The 20,829-nt window shown below is 36.5% G+C and overlaps 1 protein-coding gene across 1 annotated transcript in view; it reads left to right on the plus strand.

Moving 5' to 3' along the window:
- NETO1 (neuropilin and tolloid like 1) overlaps positions 1-20,829 on the plus strand; it is a 63,916-nt gene that overhangs the window by 15,368 nt on the left and 27,719 nt on the right. The window lies entirely within an intron of this gene.

The raw sequence follows: 20,829 nt of genomic DNA on the forward strand, positions 1-20,829 counted from the left end.
CTCTTGTTTCTCATTCTTTGGGCTATTAAAAGGCCTACACCTAAAATTTCATTTCATATCTCTGGGTCCTTGGGCTCAATCCATTACCCTAATTTTTCCTAAAAAGTTAAGTCTCAAGAGAATTTTCTGACATGGTGTTAAATCACTGTTTTGTGAAGAAAAATTCAAGTATTACTTCAAGGGGACTTATTCTTGACAACCATTCTTTAAAATGAGTCAATTTTTTAGTGTAGACAAGGATTCAGAGAGAGAGAGGATATGTATATTTGAGCTTTCTTACTCAGCTAGAATAATCAGATTTCTGTTTATCCTGGTCCCTGATTTTGCAGGACAGTGGCTTAAGATAGCACATCATTACTTTCAGTTCCTTCACTTAGTAGAAGCCATCTGTGTTTTTATTTAGCCTCATTAATATAAAGGTCAGTCAGTAACGTTTTCTGTTCAACTGCCTGATAATGGAAAAAGAAAAAACGCTTTATACTCTTATGTCCCAAAAACCAGAGTGTAAAACGCTGTCTAATTAGAATAACAGCACTTTTACATCGCCATTGCACTGGTACAAGTAGCTGTAGAATATCAGAGTAATAGAATAATGACATCACCTATTTTGAGAAAAAAAAAACCCAGCAACACAAATTTTTCCTGATTGAGGAATTTCCATATTTTAGGACTGATGAAAAATGTAATGCAAATTTATTAAATGCAATCACAGTTCTAAAGAATTGAGGTAAGGTATTGTCAGATCATTATGCCATCTAATGTCCGTGTCCTGCCTTGTGTGTATTTAAGGAAGGGGTATTTCCCAGGCCCCTGGGACAGCTGAATACTTGTGGGAACTTGCTCACTTGCTTTTATTTATTTGTTTATTTATTTTCCTGTTCTCTTTTGAACTTGGTCTGATTTCCTCTAAATTAACATCAGCAGTGGTAACAACTTTTAACCAACTTGTAATCCAGTTCAGTTTTTTGAGAAGCAATAAAAAATGTCAGAGCCAAGTGACTTTCAATGAGTCAATCTTTTCCCTTTGGGATCAGAGTTGGTTTGAAATTATGAGAAATTGATCATTATAGCTCTCTGTTGAAACTTTTGAGACAGAATCTTCTGATGTTTAAAAAAAAAGAGTGTGAATTTGGTTTATTTATTGAAATTTCTATCCCTCAGCACTTCACATTGTTATAAGCAGCTTCCTTGAGTTATGAACTTTTAGTGTGTTCATACAAGAGTGCAACAGTCAGGCACTTCATTGCTGTTTACAATATATTGGGGCTTCTGGTCTCGTGAATGAGAAAGAATTTTACTGTAACATCTAGGATGTTACACTGAAAAACAAGATCAGCTACACAAATATTGTCTTTTCAAGGTAATTTTATTTGTGTTGTGCTGTTCTATAGACTTCATTAATTTACAGGAACTGTAGGACTGGGCTCAGAGTATTTCAGTTCCGCAAATGTGAGAATGTAATGGGATAATATGTTTATTTTAAATTTCAAGTGAAAAGTATATATATGGAGCAAATAAGTATCTAAAAGATCTCATGGGATCCTACCCTGTTGAGCTTTGCTGTAAAAATAAGAGCAGTAGAAATATAAGACATAGTTTTAAGGATTCTAACTTTGAAAGAAAGAAAAAAACCCGAGAGCTGCATTAACTAGGGACGTTAGAGTTGCATTTGTATTGACTGTGCATGAATATCAGAGTAAAGGGGCTTTCCAAGTCGTGTAGTGTTGTTTCTCACACCGGGACTGCAAGCAGCATGTTTCCTTCTCATGTAATAAATTTTTAAATTCATATTCCTCTACTGACAGATCTTTAAAGACTTTCAGAGATAATTTTATTTGGGTATTTTCTGCTTCAGCCATTGTTATGGAAGACCTGTTGCAGGATTCAAATTATTAGGAATGTTCTTCTGATTTCTTACCTAAAATTATTCATAGCCAGCTTACGTCTTTGTCTTCTTATACCAACGTTACTTGTTAGCTCTGAAACCTCTTTTCTCACCAGGACTGTATGCTACTGTGTCATGAGCTTAGAGATGACAGTCACCTCTTATTTTAAGATGTCAGCTTGCTTGTCTACACAAGCCAAATCCTTGTACTGTCTTTTTATGCCATAGGCTCTTTGTTCCCCCAGCCATCAGTACCACCCCTCCTCTCTCCAAGAATCTCTTCTCTGTATCCGTTCCACAACAAGCTGAACACAGACTTCTAGAGGAGGTTTACTAGGATACTGTACTGCAGTACAGGTACAAATAATTCTTTTCTGCCTCCATAGGAAATACCTTTCTTGATATGTAGGTTATCTCACCAACAAAGTTGATTATGATGTTGCATTGCTAAATAGTATTTACAGAAGAACCACATTTCTCTGACAAAAAATCTGTCTTTTAGGAATCATCTGAGAGGAACGTTTAGCTAGCTTAGATGTGCAACCAAAATAATCCTAGAAACCCAACATTTTTAGAGTAAGCTGCATTTTTACACCATCATTGTCATTGTTCTTAAAATAGTTTATATTATTACTTGTTACAGTACAATTAAAACTAGATCTTAGAGGCAGGAGAGGATTTTCTTTAAATATGCTCCTTTTCTTATGCTCTTTTCCCTAAGGATACACTTTTGTCTTTAGGCAAATACTATACTGAGTTAGCTTAACCGTAGGTCTGATATAGAGTGATTATCCTTTGCTTTAAACACTTGCAAAATGTGGAAATAACCAGTGAGTACTGAGCAGTTGTTTCCCCTGTTAATTTTTGATTTCTCTAATGTTTGTGAAGCACTTGGAAACGACAGAGCAGGGAAGATAATATGGAATTTGTACTGAACAGAAAGCCTGGGTAGTCGTCTTGCACAAGTGTTTGGAAACAATTGGTTTTCAATGAGAATTTTCACTACTAATATGCATATTCAAAATAGCACCTCCCAAACCTGTTGTTAAGTATCTTACTTGGTAGTTCTCATTCAAACATTTTAACATCTCATTTCTTCAGGAAAAAAATGAGAAACTTGGTGCCTCATATGTAATGAGGAAGGAGTTTCTGAATACTCTTCAAAGTTGTTCCAGATCATCTGACTTTCTTATCTGGCAGTTTTTCTAGTAGCTCTTACTGGGATGCACTTCTGGCTGATTGTTTTGTGGCCTCATCCTGGCAACACCGTTGTCTGTAATAGTTTCTCTTAGTGACCTTGGTGATGTGGATGTCTGCAGAGATTCTGCTGACACTGAAGCAATTCTTTTTCTTTGCTTATCCATTCCTTAAGCCATTGAATTTTCATCTTTATGTATTGTATCTACAGGTTTCTGAGGTGTTACGGGTATAGCAAATAAATCTTGACAATCATCTCAGTGCTTTTGTCTAATCAGCATGACTGTGGCCCTTCTGTTAGACAGAGAAACTATTTTTTATTCCAGCCACAGAACTGCAAGTGGTCTAGTTCTTTAGCTGTCCATATGGAAAATTATGCTTTTATGTTAGATACAAAACCATGTTTATGTCACTTCTTTTCAGTCACCCGTATTTGTTAATTTGATATTTGCGTAGGTTCAACTAACTGTGACTGTTGATTTTTTTTGTTATCTTCTGTTGATTTAATGAAGTATTTCTCAGTTCTAACAGCAATAAGTAAGGTTCTTTATTGGCATATTTAGCTTTCCTTAACAGATTATTTTACTCTTTGAATAGTGCTTGTAGCTAATTCTCCTTAAAGAAGTGCACACAAACTCTTGCTAAAAAGTTCCCAGTCCTCTGTAACTAAAAAAAAAAAAAGAGTTCTTGCCCAATAATTAGTAGCTCTGATTCTGTACACTGTAGTCTTTGGAAAAGTCAGTCACATTTCTGTTTCTAGAACTGAATATTTTTAATATGCAATGGTTAGTAAATTCATAAATGTGTCAAATCCAACATATACCCTCTCTCAGCCTTTGTAGTGTATACTCATCAACTGTTTATTATTGGTTCATTTTTTGAGGGTAGTATTCATATTTTTTGTAGAGAGGTCAATCCAGAGTCTCTTTTGCTTACCAGTGCTGAGGTGAATGTTATTTAATATTGTTTTGTATATTTGTAGTTTGAGTAGGTGTATGTTGTCACCTTAACATATCTTTTGTGATATTGCTGGCTATGACCAATGTTGATTTGCTTACTGTCTGTTGAGAAATGCAGACTATGTAATTCTTTCATGTCAGATATCATACCTGAGCTTCTTTGGTGCTCAAGTCCGCAAGTAAGATTGTGCTTCCTTCAACTTTGATAGAATTTTGTCCTAAGTATTTTGTAAACAAACTTCTGGCTGTCCCATTGGAGTATCTATGCCTTTGATCTGTCCTTTCCATGTGAGGAACAGAAATACAAAGTTTACTGTGAGAGGTAGATGTCATCTGTATGGCTAATTCTAGACAATGTATGTGTTGCTAGACACAAACCTGGTAGAAAATCAAGATCTTGAATCAAGCCCCTGAACACCCAGACTTACTCCTATGTGTTTTTTCCCTTTTTTTCACTCTTTCTCTGTACACTTAAAACCTACCTCAAGCTACTGACAAGCTCTTTTTACCACATATACCTTTACCTTTTGCATACACTAAGGAGTTATGAACTAACCTCAACTCAGTAATGTTAAGTGATGTTATGTATACAATAAATGCAGGTAAGTTATCCTAAAAATGATCATGACAAATTGAGGAAGTGAGAAGTTGATTTTTTAAAGTCCATTTTTAAAAGAATCCAAATTTTAAGATATGAAAATCTATAATGAAGAGGTATATGATGGTAATAATGGGTTCATGCAAGAGTCACCTGCTTATATGAGTGTTGTTTAATGTTTGTGAATGCTGAGTAGATGAAAGAGTTTTTCTTTTCCTTATAATATTAATTCACTTTATGTAGAGATATTCCTTTAAAATCTCATAAGTAGCATATTCTTCTGGTCAATGGGGTAAGGTTGACAAAGATTTCAGCCACCAAATAGAGGATGCTACATGTGTCTGACAACCCTATTCAAAGTTTCAGAATTTGCTAGTCTCCTGTGATCTGTTTCTATAACGTCAAACAATGTAATTTACACTGTATCGTGTAGGTGTTTCATTAGTTAGCTTTGAAAAAAAAGAATTGTCACATAATTTTAATTTCTGCAAATCTTTGAAATCATCTTTAAATGCAGATTGCCACTAGCACAGCTAATGTTTTTCTTTTTTTAGGGGAAAGCCAATAAGTCATTTTTGTCAATTTATGTTCAATGTGTAGATGTTTTCAATTTGCACATGTTTTTTATTGTGTCAAGTCCAAATGCTAGGTGTCTTTATTTTTTCCTCTGCAAAACCTGTTCATTTCACTAAGGCCCTCAGGCCAAATGAGAATACCAGCTACTATAATTTAACACTGTAATCCATCAAAAATCTCTGAAATTACTTTCTGATATGCCCAAGGATAATTCTAAAGAACAGTTGCTTTAGCTTACTATACTCAAATGCTGCACCAACAAGCCACTAGTTCTAGTCCCAATTTAGCAAAGAACTTCAGAAAGCCCACATTTAAGCATGTGCCTAAATCTGGGCAGTCTTTAGCCTTGGGTACTTACTTAAAGGTAAGTACATTTAAATACTGTCCTCTACCTTTTCATCTGTTGAACTAAGTCAAAATGAAATATTTGTTTATTTTGAGAGATGAACTATTATTTCTTCAATTCTTTTAATGAATCAAAAACTAGTTTTCTACCTTTACATAAAATACGTGGTAGTTATATATCAATTCAGTGTCTGTTGATTTGCTCAATATCACAATATAGCTTTAAGTGAGCTCAACTTATTCACTAACTCCCAGTTTTCACTTGGTTTCATAATCTGTTACAATAAGTTGAGTTTTTGTTGGAGTTAGAACATCATGATTAGTGATTTGTCTGTCTTCCTGTGCTATTCTTCCTCTAGATATCCTTGTCCCTAAAATATCACCTCCGAATCATCTGAAATGAAATTATTTTCTGTATGTAAAATTGTATAATTTTCTTCAAACATGCTTAGAACTGAATTCATTCAGCTAAGTCTTTTGGTCCAACTCAGTTTGTCAGTCAGCTTTACAAGTTGTAAAATATAGCGATATTAGTTCTGCAACCATTTGTAATGAGTACTGGTTCCACTTCTTGGATTTTAAATTTTAAACATAAAATGAAGTTTCCAGTAGATTTTTGCTACATTCACACTACTTAAACTTGTGGTAATGCATCCACTGCCAAATGTGTCTTACACAAACGGAGCAGTATTTAAGGAAAATTTTTTGAAAGGGGCAGTTTTTTATTGGTAGGAAAAGAGGCCTGTGGCTTTTTATGTTATCATGTGTTCTTTTATCTAAAATTGGAAGTTAAGCTACCAGACAAAATTTCCACAAACAAGAGCTACCTAGGGAAAGCCACAATGATCTGTAGTAACTTGGTCTTTCTGCAAAATCTCATCTCAGTCTAGCTGATTTTGGAACTCAGCAGAAGTCAGGACTAAGGAGTAGTTGCCTTTATCACATGCCTTTCCAATAATGAGGAAACTCAGAACTCTTGAGCTAGCTCAGCTGCAGATCTTCCAAAGAATGGTGTCTGTCTTTCACGCTGTATGTTGTTGGCAGCTATGACTATATATTACTAGTTTATTTACTCTTTACTCATTCATTTATTCAGTAATCTGCAGACATTTAAAAGCGCCTAGATTCCCTGTTCATTTATTTTCTCAATACATTTAGAACCAAGCATAAAGACATTTAGGTGGTGAGACGTCTGTTGAAATAAACAATCGTTTAAGCAAAAGAACTGGATTTAGGAAGATTCACATTCAAGAAGTTTATTTTCTTTGTGGACCCGGCACTTTGTTATCTTTCAATTACATTTTTCATATTTGTATTGTCTGCCTTTTGTTCCTCTTTAGCTAAAAAAAAAACCAACCAACAAAACTTGATTGTTTGCTAGAAATTGCATTCTATTAATACAAATGTTATATTTTTATTTTATTACTATAAGGAAATAATTAAAACTACTTTCATAACTTGCACTTATAATTACTGAATGAAGACTACAGCATTCCTTAACCCCTCTTGTCTTCCTAATGTTTTAAATTTTTTTCCCAAAGTGGTTTCACTGCAGTCCAGTGTTTATTTACCTAGTATAATCTGATGCATAAAAGCATTCTTTACAACTTCATGCAATACAGAAAGGATTTCAGCTAAACAGGCCAAATTCTTCTCTGGTTTAAGAATGAGACCTCTATTCATACTAATGAATCTGGATACATAGTCAAGCAGGTTGGGTTCAGTCTTGTATTCCGGTCTGCCATGATATATCCAACCTGATTTAAGAGTGCTTTGCAATCATGTGGACATAAGCCTAATTGAGAACCTTTCATTAAAAAGATGCTAGTCTTTCATAATCAAATCAGTTAACATTACTGTTAGCAAAATTACTTCTGCCTTCAGAGAGCAATTCACAAGACGGGCATTTTCTGTTTCTTATTAAAATGCATGATATAATAAATACCACAAATATTCAAGTACACAAATATCTCTTGAAATTGAGAGATCCAGTGCCCTCAAATTATTCTTTCTCTGAAGACTCTTCTCGATTGTGTCAAATGCACATTGTTTACATGATCACAGCACAGTCTACAATTCACTAGGTAAATGAGTGTCTGACATTACTGTTTCCCCAAATAGATTTGTGGAGGAGAATTTAACTTCAGTGAGACAAATTGTTTTGGTCTGTGCTACACAGACTAAAATGGACTTTTGATTAATTTATTTTTTTTTAATATTTAAGGTCATTAAATCTACCAAACAATTGAAAATGCATCAAAAGGAAGAAATTCACTGCAAAATTGGGAAAATAAGTAAGCAAATGCTTTTGATCAACATTTAAAAAGCATTGCTTCAGAGATCATTACACATTAGAGATGCAGAAAGTTTATTTGAATACTTTGATGTCAAAAGACTACATCTAATATCCAGCAATTTGTGTTAAGAAAGATTGCTTCAGTCATGAGTAAGGTGATGAGAACAGAATTGCCAAATATTTTCTGAGAATTCAGATTCAAATAAACTGATGTCTGTAGCACATCCATTATTAAAAATTTGTACTAGCATGACAGAAGCAGGCAGTGTGAAATGTGTTATTCTAGTCACATATCAGTCCCCTAGATGACACTGAGAAGCCAGAAGATGTTGTGTAACAGGACTTACAAACATCATTCGCCAGATGTTATCTGATAGTTGAAGCTCAAGAGACAATGTTATCAAATCTGCTGGTTGCAGTATGTGGGTTAATAAAAGATTGTATGATACCACTTCTTTTTTTCTCTTGATTTTTTTCCTTTCTTTTCTTTCCTGTAGCTCAATTCTTAACTCTATGTGAAAATTAATATTAAAAGAGAATACAGAAAATTATTATTAAAAATATTTTGTACTTTAATGCTGATTTCATTATGTGGATTAGACAGTTGGTTATTAGCTGCTACCAACTACAAAGCCCATAGTGAAATTATATAAAATAAATGTATAGGTTGGTTTTTTTTTTTAATAAAATGCATACTGGCTTAGTAGTTTAAAAATCATATTTGAGCAATTTGAATCTCTGTAATTGTATGTGCTCTCCCCATAAGAATCATGTGTAGCATTAATATAGTTGTTTGTATTCCAGAATATTGCGTATCAATGATATTCCAGTACACATATAGATCAATGATTTACCAAGTACTTTTAAATGAAAGGTTTTATTTTTACTTTTTTGGGTTTTTTTGGTTGGTTGGTTGGTTTGGGTTTTTTTGTTTTTTGTTTTTTTTTTTTTATTTTTTTATCACTAGAGCTTTAATTGTTTCTTTCAAATCAAGCTAGAAAAAATCCTGCTGTTTGGCAGTCAAAAACTTGACCTGGTCAAATGAAATTTAATTATTGCCTGCTTGCTGGTTAAGAAGCTGACCCATACTTAAAAATCCTGAGTGCTGTGACTGACCACCATTTTTGACCTGCTGCTGCTGAAAGGGAAAACTGTCCTGATACCTCATTTCTTCTAAATATTATTACAACAACAGAAGAACCAGACAATCTCTAATCAGTACCCACTTTGCTGGGTTTTTTTACCAGTCTCTTCAGCCAGTTAATGGCAATATTCGGTATTGTATAAAGTAGACATAAGGACTTATGAACACTGCCTTTCCAAAGTGTGATTCAGTGAATCACAATGGCTTTTTCATGGTGAATGTGATGCAAAACACCAGTTTTCATTCTCTGTATGAGGCTGAACCAATCAATCAGTGTAGCACTCAATAAATCAGTTGCTAAATTCAGCTCAGATTGTGAGCCTAAACCTGCTTCTGTTAGAATCAATATTAAAACTGTGAATAAATTCAGTGGAAATCAGATTGTTGCTTCAGACTGGTAGCTTTTGAATAGAGGAGAAAAACTGAAAATCTGTTAAATTCCATGGAAACTATATTTTAAATCTAAATTCCCAAGTTATGACAACAATTAAAAATTTACTAATCTACACTGAATATAATCACTGTTCAGGGGTAGCTGTATCTAGAGTTTCTGGGGTGATGAAAAGTCAGTGGTAACTGAGTTTTTACAGACATAAATATCTCTATTCAAACTCTAGATTACAGATCTCTAGTTATCCACAGACCATCAGCACAGAAAACACATGGACCTATTGGAGTGGGTTCAGAGGGGGCCTATAGGAACAAGGGGGACAATCTTTTTAGCTGTGACAGGACAAGGGGTAATGGTTTTGAACTAAAGGAGGGTAGATTTAGACTGGTGAAACACTGGAACACAGGGTTGCCCAGAGAGGTAGTGGAGGCCCCATCCCTAGAAACATTCAAGGGCAGATTGGATGGGACTCTGAGCAACCTTATCTAGTTGAAGGTGTCCCTACTCACTGCAAGGGGTTTGGACTAGATGGCCTCTAAAGGTCCCTTCCAACCCAAAGCATTCTAATATTCTATGATTCTATAATTCATATATTTGCTGATGTTCATGACAAACCAGTTTGAGATCTGGTTAATGAACACAGAGCGTGTGGCATAAATGATGCTCAGAGGACTGAGGATCCATTAGAAGGATCTCATTTAAAGAAAAAATTAAAAAGGTTGAAGGCAATACCCTTTGATTTAGAATTTATCAACCTGTTGATTTTTTTAATGTGGGCATATAGCAAAACATGTCTTACTGTTACTGATGACAATATTACATATATAACATATATAATATAATATAACGATATTAATTAATTTAAGTGGGAACCATGTGGGGCTAGGGTTGGTATGAATTATGTTTGGTTTAGGCAAATGCATAGCAAAGCATACAGTAGGGCTTTCCTCATCAAAATAATAAAAGTCCCAGCTGACCTAGCGTCTTGTTTCTAACAGATTATGTCTACATTAGGTCAGTATTAGCAATTAATCATGGTTTGGACTGTCCTCTTGCACTTTTAATTGCATGAAATTGGAGAAAAGCTATCTATTTGAACAAAATGAAATGTCACTCTCATGAAGTTGTAACCAAGAGGAAGCAGATGAATTGTAAGGCAAAAAAACTTAGCTATAAAGCCTTACCTAACCAAAAATTCACCATAAAGTTTTCTTCCCAGAATCTCAGGAGAAGTTGAATTTCATAATACTGGAACAAGTAGAAGGGTTACTGCTCCCTTCCCATATATTATTTATATCCTTTAAATATCTGAATGTTAGCTTGTATAATAAAATGTAAAATTCATAAGTTTGTGGGTAATTTAACTAGGAATTCACAGTTTAACACACAGCGTTATCTTCTTCCTGACAACTGGACTACACTGAAACTCTTCCTCAAAGAAAACTGCCACCCTGTGCTATTAAAAAGATGAAGCAGCAAAAGAAAGTGCAATAATATCTCCAGGAAAGCTCCATGGTATACTCTGTAGCTAAAGCTGATGAAAACACACCTTCTCATTCTGTAGAGAGGGCCTTGTACATTTGGGAAACTGCTGGGGTCAACAGTTCAACGCTCCCTGAAAGGACAATTTCTAGGCAGGAAACTTCCTAAAAGTAGAACAACAAGAAGGAAAGCCCTGGTGTCGCTGAAAGCTATATTGCTATGGTTGCTAAAAGGACAGCACAGAAGACTTATTTTTCCCTCAGTTGTTTCTGGGACTTGGTGTCGAGATGCCTTCCTCAGCAATTTGTTGAGCTATGTGGCTTTTAGAGTTCCTCTTCTTGCTCACTGAAAGTGTCTGTGGTGGGCACATATAATTACAACTAGGACTGACAATTTGGTTTAATGAGTGAGTTTCACTCTTTCTTTGGTATGTTCTAGTTTGGTTGGTTTTGTTTGGTGAGGGTTTTTTTTTTTGCTTTCGAAAGAGAGCATTCAGGCTCCAGGGGGGATGAAAAACTAGAATTCTCCCTTTGATCCTACATACCAATAGATTTTTCCTCTGGATATAGAATACATTTTAAAAACACCCTGTGTTTTGGAATCATACAAAGACTTTGTTACAGGAGAGTGCGACAACGTAATTCATCCAATAACAAAAATGTAGCAGTTGCACAGTAAACTAATGAATGGCATTTTTTTTTTTTTTTTTAATGGCGATTTCACTTGTTCCCACTCTAAGGGTCATTTTTCTGGAGTATTGTGTCTGGTTCATATCTTTCTGGCATCTTATATGGCCAGATGATTAAATAATCAGTTGTTTTTTACAAACACACTTCTCTTCCAGTGCTCTCTGGCATGGTTATTCACTTTAGCAAAAGTCCACGTAGTGCTTTGCTAGGCTGAAAGAGAAAAATATTTGGAGATGGTGCAAGAAATCTCTTAAAATGGACAGTGAACTATTGACATGTGGAAACTAGACAAGATATTTGAGTTTCCCATGCGAGATGCAGTTATCACCAAAAAGATGCCAATAGCACACATGCCATAGCTGGCATGGCCAGCTACAGCAGGGGAATGTTAGTAGGTGTAAACATTAGCTGACGTTTCTGTTTGTATTAGAAATGTCTTAATGTGTAGCTAACTACAGGTTATTCGAAGTACTATTCGAAGTAGCACAAGTAATGTATTCTGTTGATTCTAATAGCTGAAAAGGATGTAGCTCTTCAAGAGAATTGGGAACATTGCAGTGAATGCCTTCATTCTGTTGAATGTTCTGAGGTAAAACTAGGAGAAAACATTTCTCCTATGATAAAATAACAAAGGTTACTTTATACCACCAAGTTATTCCCATAAGTTCCCTCTGTCTTGGGAAATCCTCTCTGTGGACTGGTACAGTGTGAATGACCTCTCTGAAGAGGATATACAGATTTAGCACTCAATGTTAGCAAGCAATAACCATGTATAAATTGATTCAATCTGAAGAAATAATGCCTAGCAACCAACTGTGGCTAAATCCTCTGGATCATTTTTCCCTATATTTCTGTCATGAACTTAAAGTGTTATTTCCTTGGGCTGGGCTAGGAGTCATCTATAACAAACCAATGAGACAAATCCCAAGCCTTAATAGTATTGTGCTGAAATTGCACAACTAGGCCATACTTAGTATTCAAAATCATTCAGGAAAAGATCATAGCACTTATGTTGCACATCGTTCTTCCTAGTCAAGTTCAGAGACCAATAGTCACTCATAGGAAACCACTGGGATATTATCTTGGGGATACGCATACAAGGTGCTACCCTTGACTGACCGTCAGTCCCGGGAGTCAAGTCAGCTGCACTGTTGCAGCAAGGTTGCATTGCTCAGATAAAGTGGGCTCCTGAGTGCTTTCATTCTTGTTTTGCATGTTTCTGGGCAACGGGCAGATAAAGGTATATGCAGCCCCTGAAATATTCATCATAGGATGATTTTCCCCTGTGTTTCCACACACAGTGTGTTGCATAAGGGGAATATGATGCCTAGTTGAAGCACTCAGCTGTTAGTGTAAATATTTAACATAATAAAAATGATCTGCCAAATAATCCAACACATATCATCAAGGCTTCTTCTTTCCACTCAGCAGCCTGAGTATGACATTGTTGCCCATTTTTTCTCTCCATTCTCACTAGGTCAGTTCCAAGAAGCACTTCTCAGTTTTGGAATCAAATAGGCCAAACACCATTTGAGGATGAGACCCAGGCTATTATGAGTCCTCTTACCTTCTAACACTGTTCCCACCCATACAAAAGGTACACTGGAGAAAGATCCTACGCTAACCAGTTTACACAGTAGACAAGGGAGGCAAGCAGGCCAAGATCTCAAAGCCTGTCATTGCGTGCATCAAAAGGGAAATCTAGGTGCAACCTCTGTAACCATGTGGTCTGTTCCAGTGGAGTTCACTCAGGCACTTCTTGTCTGCTGTGTTTGACCAATCTAGCAAGAAGTTATGCAGGGACATGGATTTTCTTTTTCTGGTGGTACAGCCTTTACATTTCCAAATAGATGTTAAAGAAACAAGTATTAACTTTTGGTATACAAATATCTGGCTATTGCTAACACTTGCAGTATATCTCATCTTAATGACGTCATCATAACTGTGCAGTTTGTAAATCAGTATAACATATTAATTACATTATAAAGATACTTTGATTGTGAGTATGAGCTGAGATTAGTAAATGTGACAAAAGAAAAAAACTAAAAAAATATTTTAGAAATCAAACTTATGAGTGGCAGTTGTGTTATTTCAACAATACAAGAAATCTGGTTAAAGTAACTATAGCAGGTCGACTGTATTTTTCTAAATATGATTTTACTTCACCTATTGCTTGCAGCATTCATTTATAACATTTATTCCTAAGACAAATAGTACATTTAGTGTACTTTACTGTGAGTCAGATCACCAGAAGCAAGACAAAGTAGTGTCTCCTTATGGAACTACATCCTCAAAACCAGAGTTTCTCAAACTTCTCCAGAGTAAAATCTTTTTTGTCTTATTTGTCTTCATGTGACTTCTTGCTGATCTAGTAGCAGGTAGAACTTCAAGGGGAAATAGCAAGACTCATATTCACGTCTACATTTGCACTTACCACCTTTGAGTTTTCTCATGACTGTGCTAAGGAGTAAAGAATTTGAGAAGTATTGGTTTAGATCATAAATATATAGCCTCCAGATTAGATACCCTTGCTCACAATATTGCTTAAGCTTACAAGAAAGAACATAGAAAACAAAGAGCAAATATAGTACATACTATTGCCAACTGTAATTATTATAGAACTGTTTTTCAGGGTGTCTAGCAAACTATAGGCTTTCTTTGATGATCCTTTGCTATCTTTAACACAGATATAGACATATATATGCAAGTTTCAACAGACTATAGAGCTGAAAATATTGATCGGAACAAATTTCATTTTCAGATCACAAGGAAATAGTTTGTGTACGTTTTGCACATCTATTTTTCTTAGTATTTATTTTACTTAGTATTTTTCCTTTACTCTCCCCAGCAGAATAACAAAGTCCCCTTTGTACACCTCACAAAAAATGTTTACTTCTAGAAATGCTTTTCTGTTTTGGAATTTCTTTAGTGATTCTTTGAGCAGATTTTTATGCTTTTAAAATTTTTTGGTCATCATCTTCCAGTATTATTACTGTATCATCAAATCACAGAATCATAGAATGCTTTGGGTTGGAAGGGACCTTTAGAGGCCATCTAGTCCAAACCCCCTGCAGAGGGACACCTTCAACTAAATAAGGTTGCTCAGAGCCCCATCCAACCTGTCCTTGAATGTTTCTAGGGATGGGGCCTCCACCACCTCTCTGGGCAGCCCTGTGTTCCAGTGTTTCACCACCCTCACTGTAACAAATTTCTTCCTTATATCCAGTCTAAACCTACCCTGTTTTAGTTTAAATCCATTACCCCTTGTCCTGTCACAGCTGGCCCTACTAAAAAGATTTTCCCCATCTTTCTTACAGGCCCCCTTTAAGTACTGAAGGGCTGCAATAAGGTGTCCCCACAGCCTTCTCTTCTCCAGGCTGAACAACCCCAGCTCTCTCAGCCTGTCCTCGTAGGAGAGGTGCTTCAGCCCTTGAATCATTTTTGTAGCCCTCCAACAGTTCCATGTCCTTCTTGTGCTGAGGGTTCCAAAGCTGGATGCAGTACTGCAGGTGAGGTCTCACCAGAGCAGATTAGAGTGGCAGAATCACCTCCCTCAACCTCCTGGCCATGATTCTTTTGATGTAGCCCAGGGTACAGTTGGCCTTCTGGGCTGCAAGCGCACATTGCTGGCTCATGTCCAGCTTTTAATCTACCAGTACACCCAACATTTTTTCTGTAGGGCTGCTCTCAATGTCATCATCCCCCAGCCTCTATTGATACCAGGAGATGCCCTGACCCAGGTGCAGGACCTTGCACTTGGCCTTGTTGAACCTCATGAGATTTACATGGGCCCACTTCTCCAGCTTGTCCAGGTCTCTTTGGATGACATCCTGTCCTTCTGGTGTGTCAACTGCACCACTCAGCTTGGTGTCATCTGCAAACTTGCTGAGGGTACACTCAATCTCACTGTCTATGTCACTGATGAATATATTAAACAGCACTGGTCCCAGTACAGACCCCTGAGGGACACTGCTTGTTGCCAGTCTCCATTTGGACATAGAGCTGTTGACCATTACCCTCTGGATGTGATCATCTAACCAATCTCTTATCCACCAAACAGTCCGTTCACCAAATCCATATCTCCCCAATTTAGAAAGAATGATTTTGTGGGGGACCGTGTGAAAAGCTTTACAGAAGTCCAGATAGATGACATGTGTTGCTTTTCCCTTGTCCACTGATGCCATCACTCCATCATAGAAAGCCACTAGGTTCGTCAGGCAGGACTTGCCCTTGGTGAAGCCATGCTGGCTATCTTGAATCACCTCCCTGGCCTCCATGTGCCTTAGCATAGCTTCCAGGAGGATCTGTTCCATGATCTTCCCAGGCACAGGGGTGAGGCTGACAAATCAGTAGTTCCCAGGGTTCTCCTTTCGATGTTTTTTAAAGATGGGCACAATGTTTCTCTTTTTCCAGTCCCCAGGGACTTCACCTGACTTCCATGACTTTTCAAATATCATGGAGAATGTCTTGGCAACTACATCAGCCAATTCCCTCAGGACTCTGGGATGCATCTCATCAGATCCTATAGACTTATGTATGTTCAGGTTCCTCAGGTGGTCATGAACCTGTTCTTCCCTTACAGTGGGAGGGACTTTATGCCCATATTCCCCATCTTGCAGTCCATTGGCTCGGGAGGGGTGAGGAGAGAGGTTACCAGTGAAGATTGAGGCAAAAAAGTTGTAAGTTGTTGAGCACCTCAGCCTTCTCCTCGTCTGTTGATACTAGGTCACCATTCTTGTTTTTCAGGGAGGGTACGCTTTATTTAACTTTCCTTTTCTCGTTGATATACCTGTAGAAGCCCTTGTTATTCTTTGTTTCCCTTACCAAATTCAGCTCCAGCCGCACCTTGGCCCTGCGGAACCCATCCCTACACAACCGGGCAATGTCTCTATACTCTTCCCAAGATACCTGTCCCAAATACTAGAAGGTAATGACATAAAATACCTTAGAATAATCCTGATGTTCTGTATTGAGCTCTGCAAGTTATGCTTTTACAGAGAATTATATTGTGCCCCTCAAGAAGGCAGGACTGGTTTAGGGTCCCAGAAATCATTGTAAAAGAACCTGGCTTCATAAACTTGAAAATAATTAACTGGTGGTTTTCTGAATAACGCAATTCTCTTTACTTTTCTATGAGCATTTACATGTAAAATCAGGTCTCTAATAAGTTTTATGACAGACAACCACATGCATGTGTTAAAATTTCTTAAATATTGATAGATACAAGTTGAATGCCTATTTCTAGAAAAAGTCAGGAAAATTAAAAGATGTATCTACAGGTGTCTGTTCAATGAGTAAAAACAGTCAGTTTCCCTGTTTATCATTAGGAAATGATGACTGGATTTTTTATTCAAAATTTGATCTTTTAAAATACATTTGTAATAATACCATCCCACTCCCACTCCCAGAGGGATGGGGGAGAGAATTGGAAGAGAAAACCCATGGGTTGAGATAAGAACAGTTTAATAATGGAAACAAAATGAAGTAAAATAACAATAGTAATAATAATACTATTAGTAATAATAATATACAAAACAACTGATGCACAATGCAATTGCTCATCACCCGATGACCAATGTCCAGCCCATTCCTGAGCAGTGTTTATTGTCCTCTCTCGCCCCCAGCCAACTCCCCCCTGCGCAAGATGTCATATGGTATGGAATAGCCTTTTGGCCAGTTGGGGTCAGCTCTCCTGCCTGTGCTCTCATAAAAAATACTTACCAGCAGAATATCTTGTTGCTCGTAATTAGTGTGAACTTTATGCGTGTTTCTGTTATACTATCTACCTGCCGCTTACAGAAATCACTCAACAGAATTTTTAACAATTTCACTTTCTGTGCAAGTGACTTAGAGTGAAAGAGTGCATGCATGTATGTATGCATAGGTGGGTAAATGTGGTTCTGTGTGGATATGCCACAGCTGGGCAACCACATAAGATACTGAAGTTTGCTTGTAAACAAAGTAATTTACATACTTTTTGAAGATTTAATCCAGTTAACCTACAATCACTTATTGCTTTACATTTTTCTTTATTTCATAAGAGTTTTGAGCAATCAGGTGTCCTAACTCATTACAATTGTCCTCTTTTTTTTTTTTTCCATTTAAATTCCATGCATGCTAGCTGCTTAGAAAAGCCAGAGTTTTTGCATATTAACAGTGAAACTAAAAATAAAGAAATGTAGCATGGTTTCCATGGGCCAGGTATAGAATAAACCCCAGAGCCAGCATCCAAAATCTTTAGAGTCTCCCATGAAGACCTAGTGGATCCATTTGAAACTAGTCCTAAATATTACAGATATCTCCAGGTTGATACATATGTTGGCATGACTCAAAGCAAATTCCACCAAAATAAATCTGCATTGTGATAGAAATTTATTTAATCTCTCCTATTATCTTAGATTTGTCTTTTGACTAATTATTTCAATATTAGCCAATTCCAGTGTTTAGTTATTACAGAATCACAGGATCACAAAATGGCTCTGGAGGTCATCTCATCCAACCCTCTTTTCAAGCAGGGTCACCTAGAGCCACTTGCCCAGGACCATGTCTAGGCAGCTTTTAAATATCTCCAAGGATGGAGACTCCACAACCTCTCTGGGCAACCTGTGCCAGTGCTCGCTCATTCTTACAGTGCAAAAGTGTTTCCTGATGTTCAGACAGAACCTCCTGTGTTTCAGTGTGTGCCTACTGCCTCTTTCTGCCACTGGATACCAGTGAAAAAATCCTAGCTCCATCCTCTTTGCACCCTTCCTTCAGGTATTTATACATATTGGCAGGATCACTTCTGACCCTTCGCATCTCCAGGCTGACAAGCCCAAGCTCTCTCAGCCTTTCCTCATATGAGAGATATTTCAGTCCATTAATCAGCTGCATGACCCTTTGCTGGACTCTCTCCAGTAGCTCCACATTGCTTTTGTACTGGGGAGCTCAGAACTGGACACAGCGCTCCAGGTGTGGCCTCACCAGTGCCAACTAAACATTGCAGGAATCTATTATTTGTGGAATAGGTTGTAATATATCACCAAAGGAAATTTCTGGATTACCTTTATTTTTTTGGTTTTGGTTGGTTTTAAAAGAGTCATTCAATGCTTCAGGAAATAACCACAGAACTTCTTTTGGATGCAAGATCTTCTACTTATATAACCTTTACACATTTTCACATTTCTTATGAAAATTCATGGTTTTCTCTTTACATACTTCATTCCTCCATTAAGAAAATCCCAATAAAAAAAATCTACATGTATATATTCCCCTCAAGGCATATTGTCTCCTATTTTTCTCTCTCATTATAGGTGATCAATCCTATTTTTCACAGCAAAATTTTTCTCTCTTGGGTGATTTTCCTAATGGGAACATAGTTTTCATCAGGACTATCTGTCTATCAGATGATCTAGCCAGTCAGTGTTTAAATATCATTAAAAGGGTTCTGACTCAGCCAGAGTGATAACAATTTGATTCAATTACATACAGAGGAGCTGCTAAAGTACAATCTGTTTAATGGTAGACTATTTAAAAACCAAACATTTGCCGTGTAAATATGCTTAAACATGGTTGAATTCTCAGCATCTCTGGTAATACCTTATTTACAGATTGTTGTTTTTATTATAATAATATTGGTATACTATTAATGTTTAATGAAGTGTATCACCTCAGGTGTCATAGATTTTATTTCACTATCACTCTTGAGATGTTGACAGGTTGCAAAAAATTATTTTTTCAAAACTTAGTAAGGTCTACAATACTTCTGGAATTTTAACAGATTGTGCATTTCTATGTGTATCGTTACCAATGTTACTGTGTTGTTAACAAATAAGAACATACTTTCAGAATTGTTTTGTGGGTCAAATTTTAAGGTCAAATTGCACTTCAACCTGTATTCATGCTGCTAGCACTCCTTTATATGAAAGCTCCTTCATATGGGAGAAATCCTGTCAGGACCTTTTTCTCCTTCTTTCCTCCTCTGTACTTTGCTAATGTAGTGGAATTTTTTCAGTAGAACAGAGTGAGTGATCCTTGTAAACTCAGCTAAAAGAATAACAATGGTTATACTAGACACATTTTGGACATTAATTTGAACCAGTACTCAAAATAGGTTTCCTTTAAGTATCTTGCTTTCAGCACTAGATAACAACATCTGAGTACATGAACTGAAATATTTAATTATTACATTTATTGTTGTTGGTTATCATATCTATCTACTGATCTATAAAACTGCTTAACAATTAATGCTAGTTGCCTACTCAGTTATATTTGCAGTCCCTTAAGTTCATGAGTATTTATTCACAATTTAGATTGTGCAATTGTAACAATAACTGGGAAGAACACAGCAACTTGATTATAGAGTGACAGTTTTAAAAAGTGACTTTACAGCTCCAATTTTTGAATTTAACACATTCTGACTGCTCAGGTTAAAATGGATGATCTTGCTTATAGAGAACTAGACTTTTTCAGGATATTATTTGGTTATGCTTCTTACTGTCCTGACTCGACTAAAGCTAGAGGAGAACAGCAGTTTTGGTAGGGGGTTGTTTGTTTTTTTTCATTTGTTACATTCCCTGCTTCCAAACTTTCTATTCATTGTTTTATTTATAGGTTTTTCTACACTGACTCAATCCTGAAACAAAAAGATCAGTTCTATGAGTAGACTATATGGCTCAAACTCTACCTTGGTTTCCCCCTTGTGCAATCCTTTTGAGGTCTGGGCACTATGTACGTGGCTCAGAAGCAGCTTAATGCAGAGTGTTTGTATGTAAGTGTTTATCATTGATTTCAGAAGATCAGATCCTATCAACTTTCCAGAAAAAAAAGCAAAGGCCAGTGTATTTTTTTCTTGGTGTTTTTTTTTCTTCCTCCTGAACATGAGAAAACCAGTGCAGAACACTTATTTTAGGTAGAAAAGCAGTGCAAGTGATGAAAATCTCCTTGACAAGACCAGCCTATTCTGAAGACACCATCTTCTCCTGAAAAACTTTAGCCTCTTTCACAATTCTGGCTTTGGATAGTATCTTGAAACTGGGCCAAATTTTGTGAAATTACGATTTTTCTATTGATAATTGTCTATTGAAGCATAAGTCTAAGACAAAACTAATTTAATCTGTATTATAGCTGGCTATGAAAGAAAGATACAAAACATCTCAGATGGTAAATATAACCATGTTTATCTGATAAAAAATAGCACATGTATTAGACTTATTACATTGTTAGCACAATGAATTCCATGGTAAATCCTTATGGTTCTTTATTCCAGGAAGACCAAAACGATGCTTC

Source organism: Egretta garzetta, unplaced genomic scaffold, assembly GCF_000687185.1.
Source record: "Egretta garzetta isolate BGI_Z169 unplaced genomic scaffold, ASM68718v1 scaffold126, whole genome shotgun sequence".
NCBI lineage: Eukaryota > Metazoa > Chordata > Aves > Pelecaniformes > Ardeidae > Egretta > Egretta garzetta.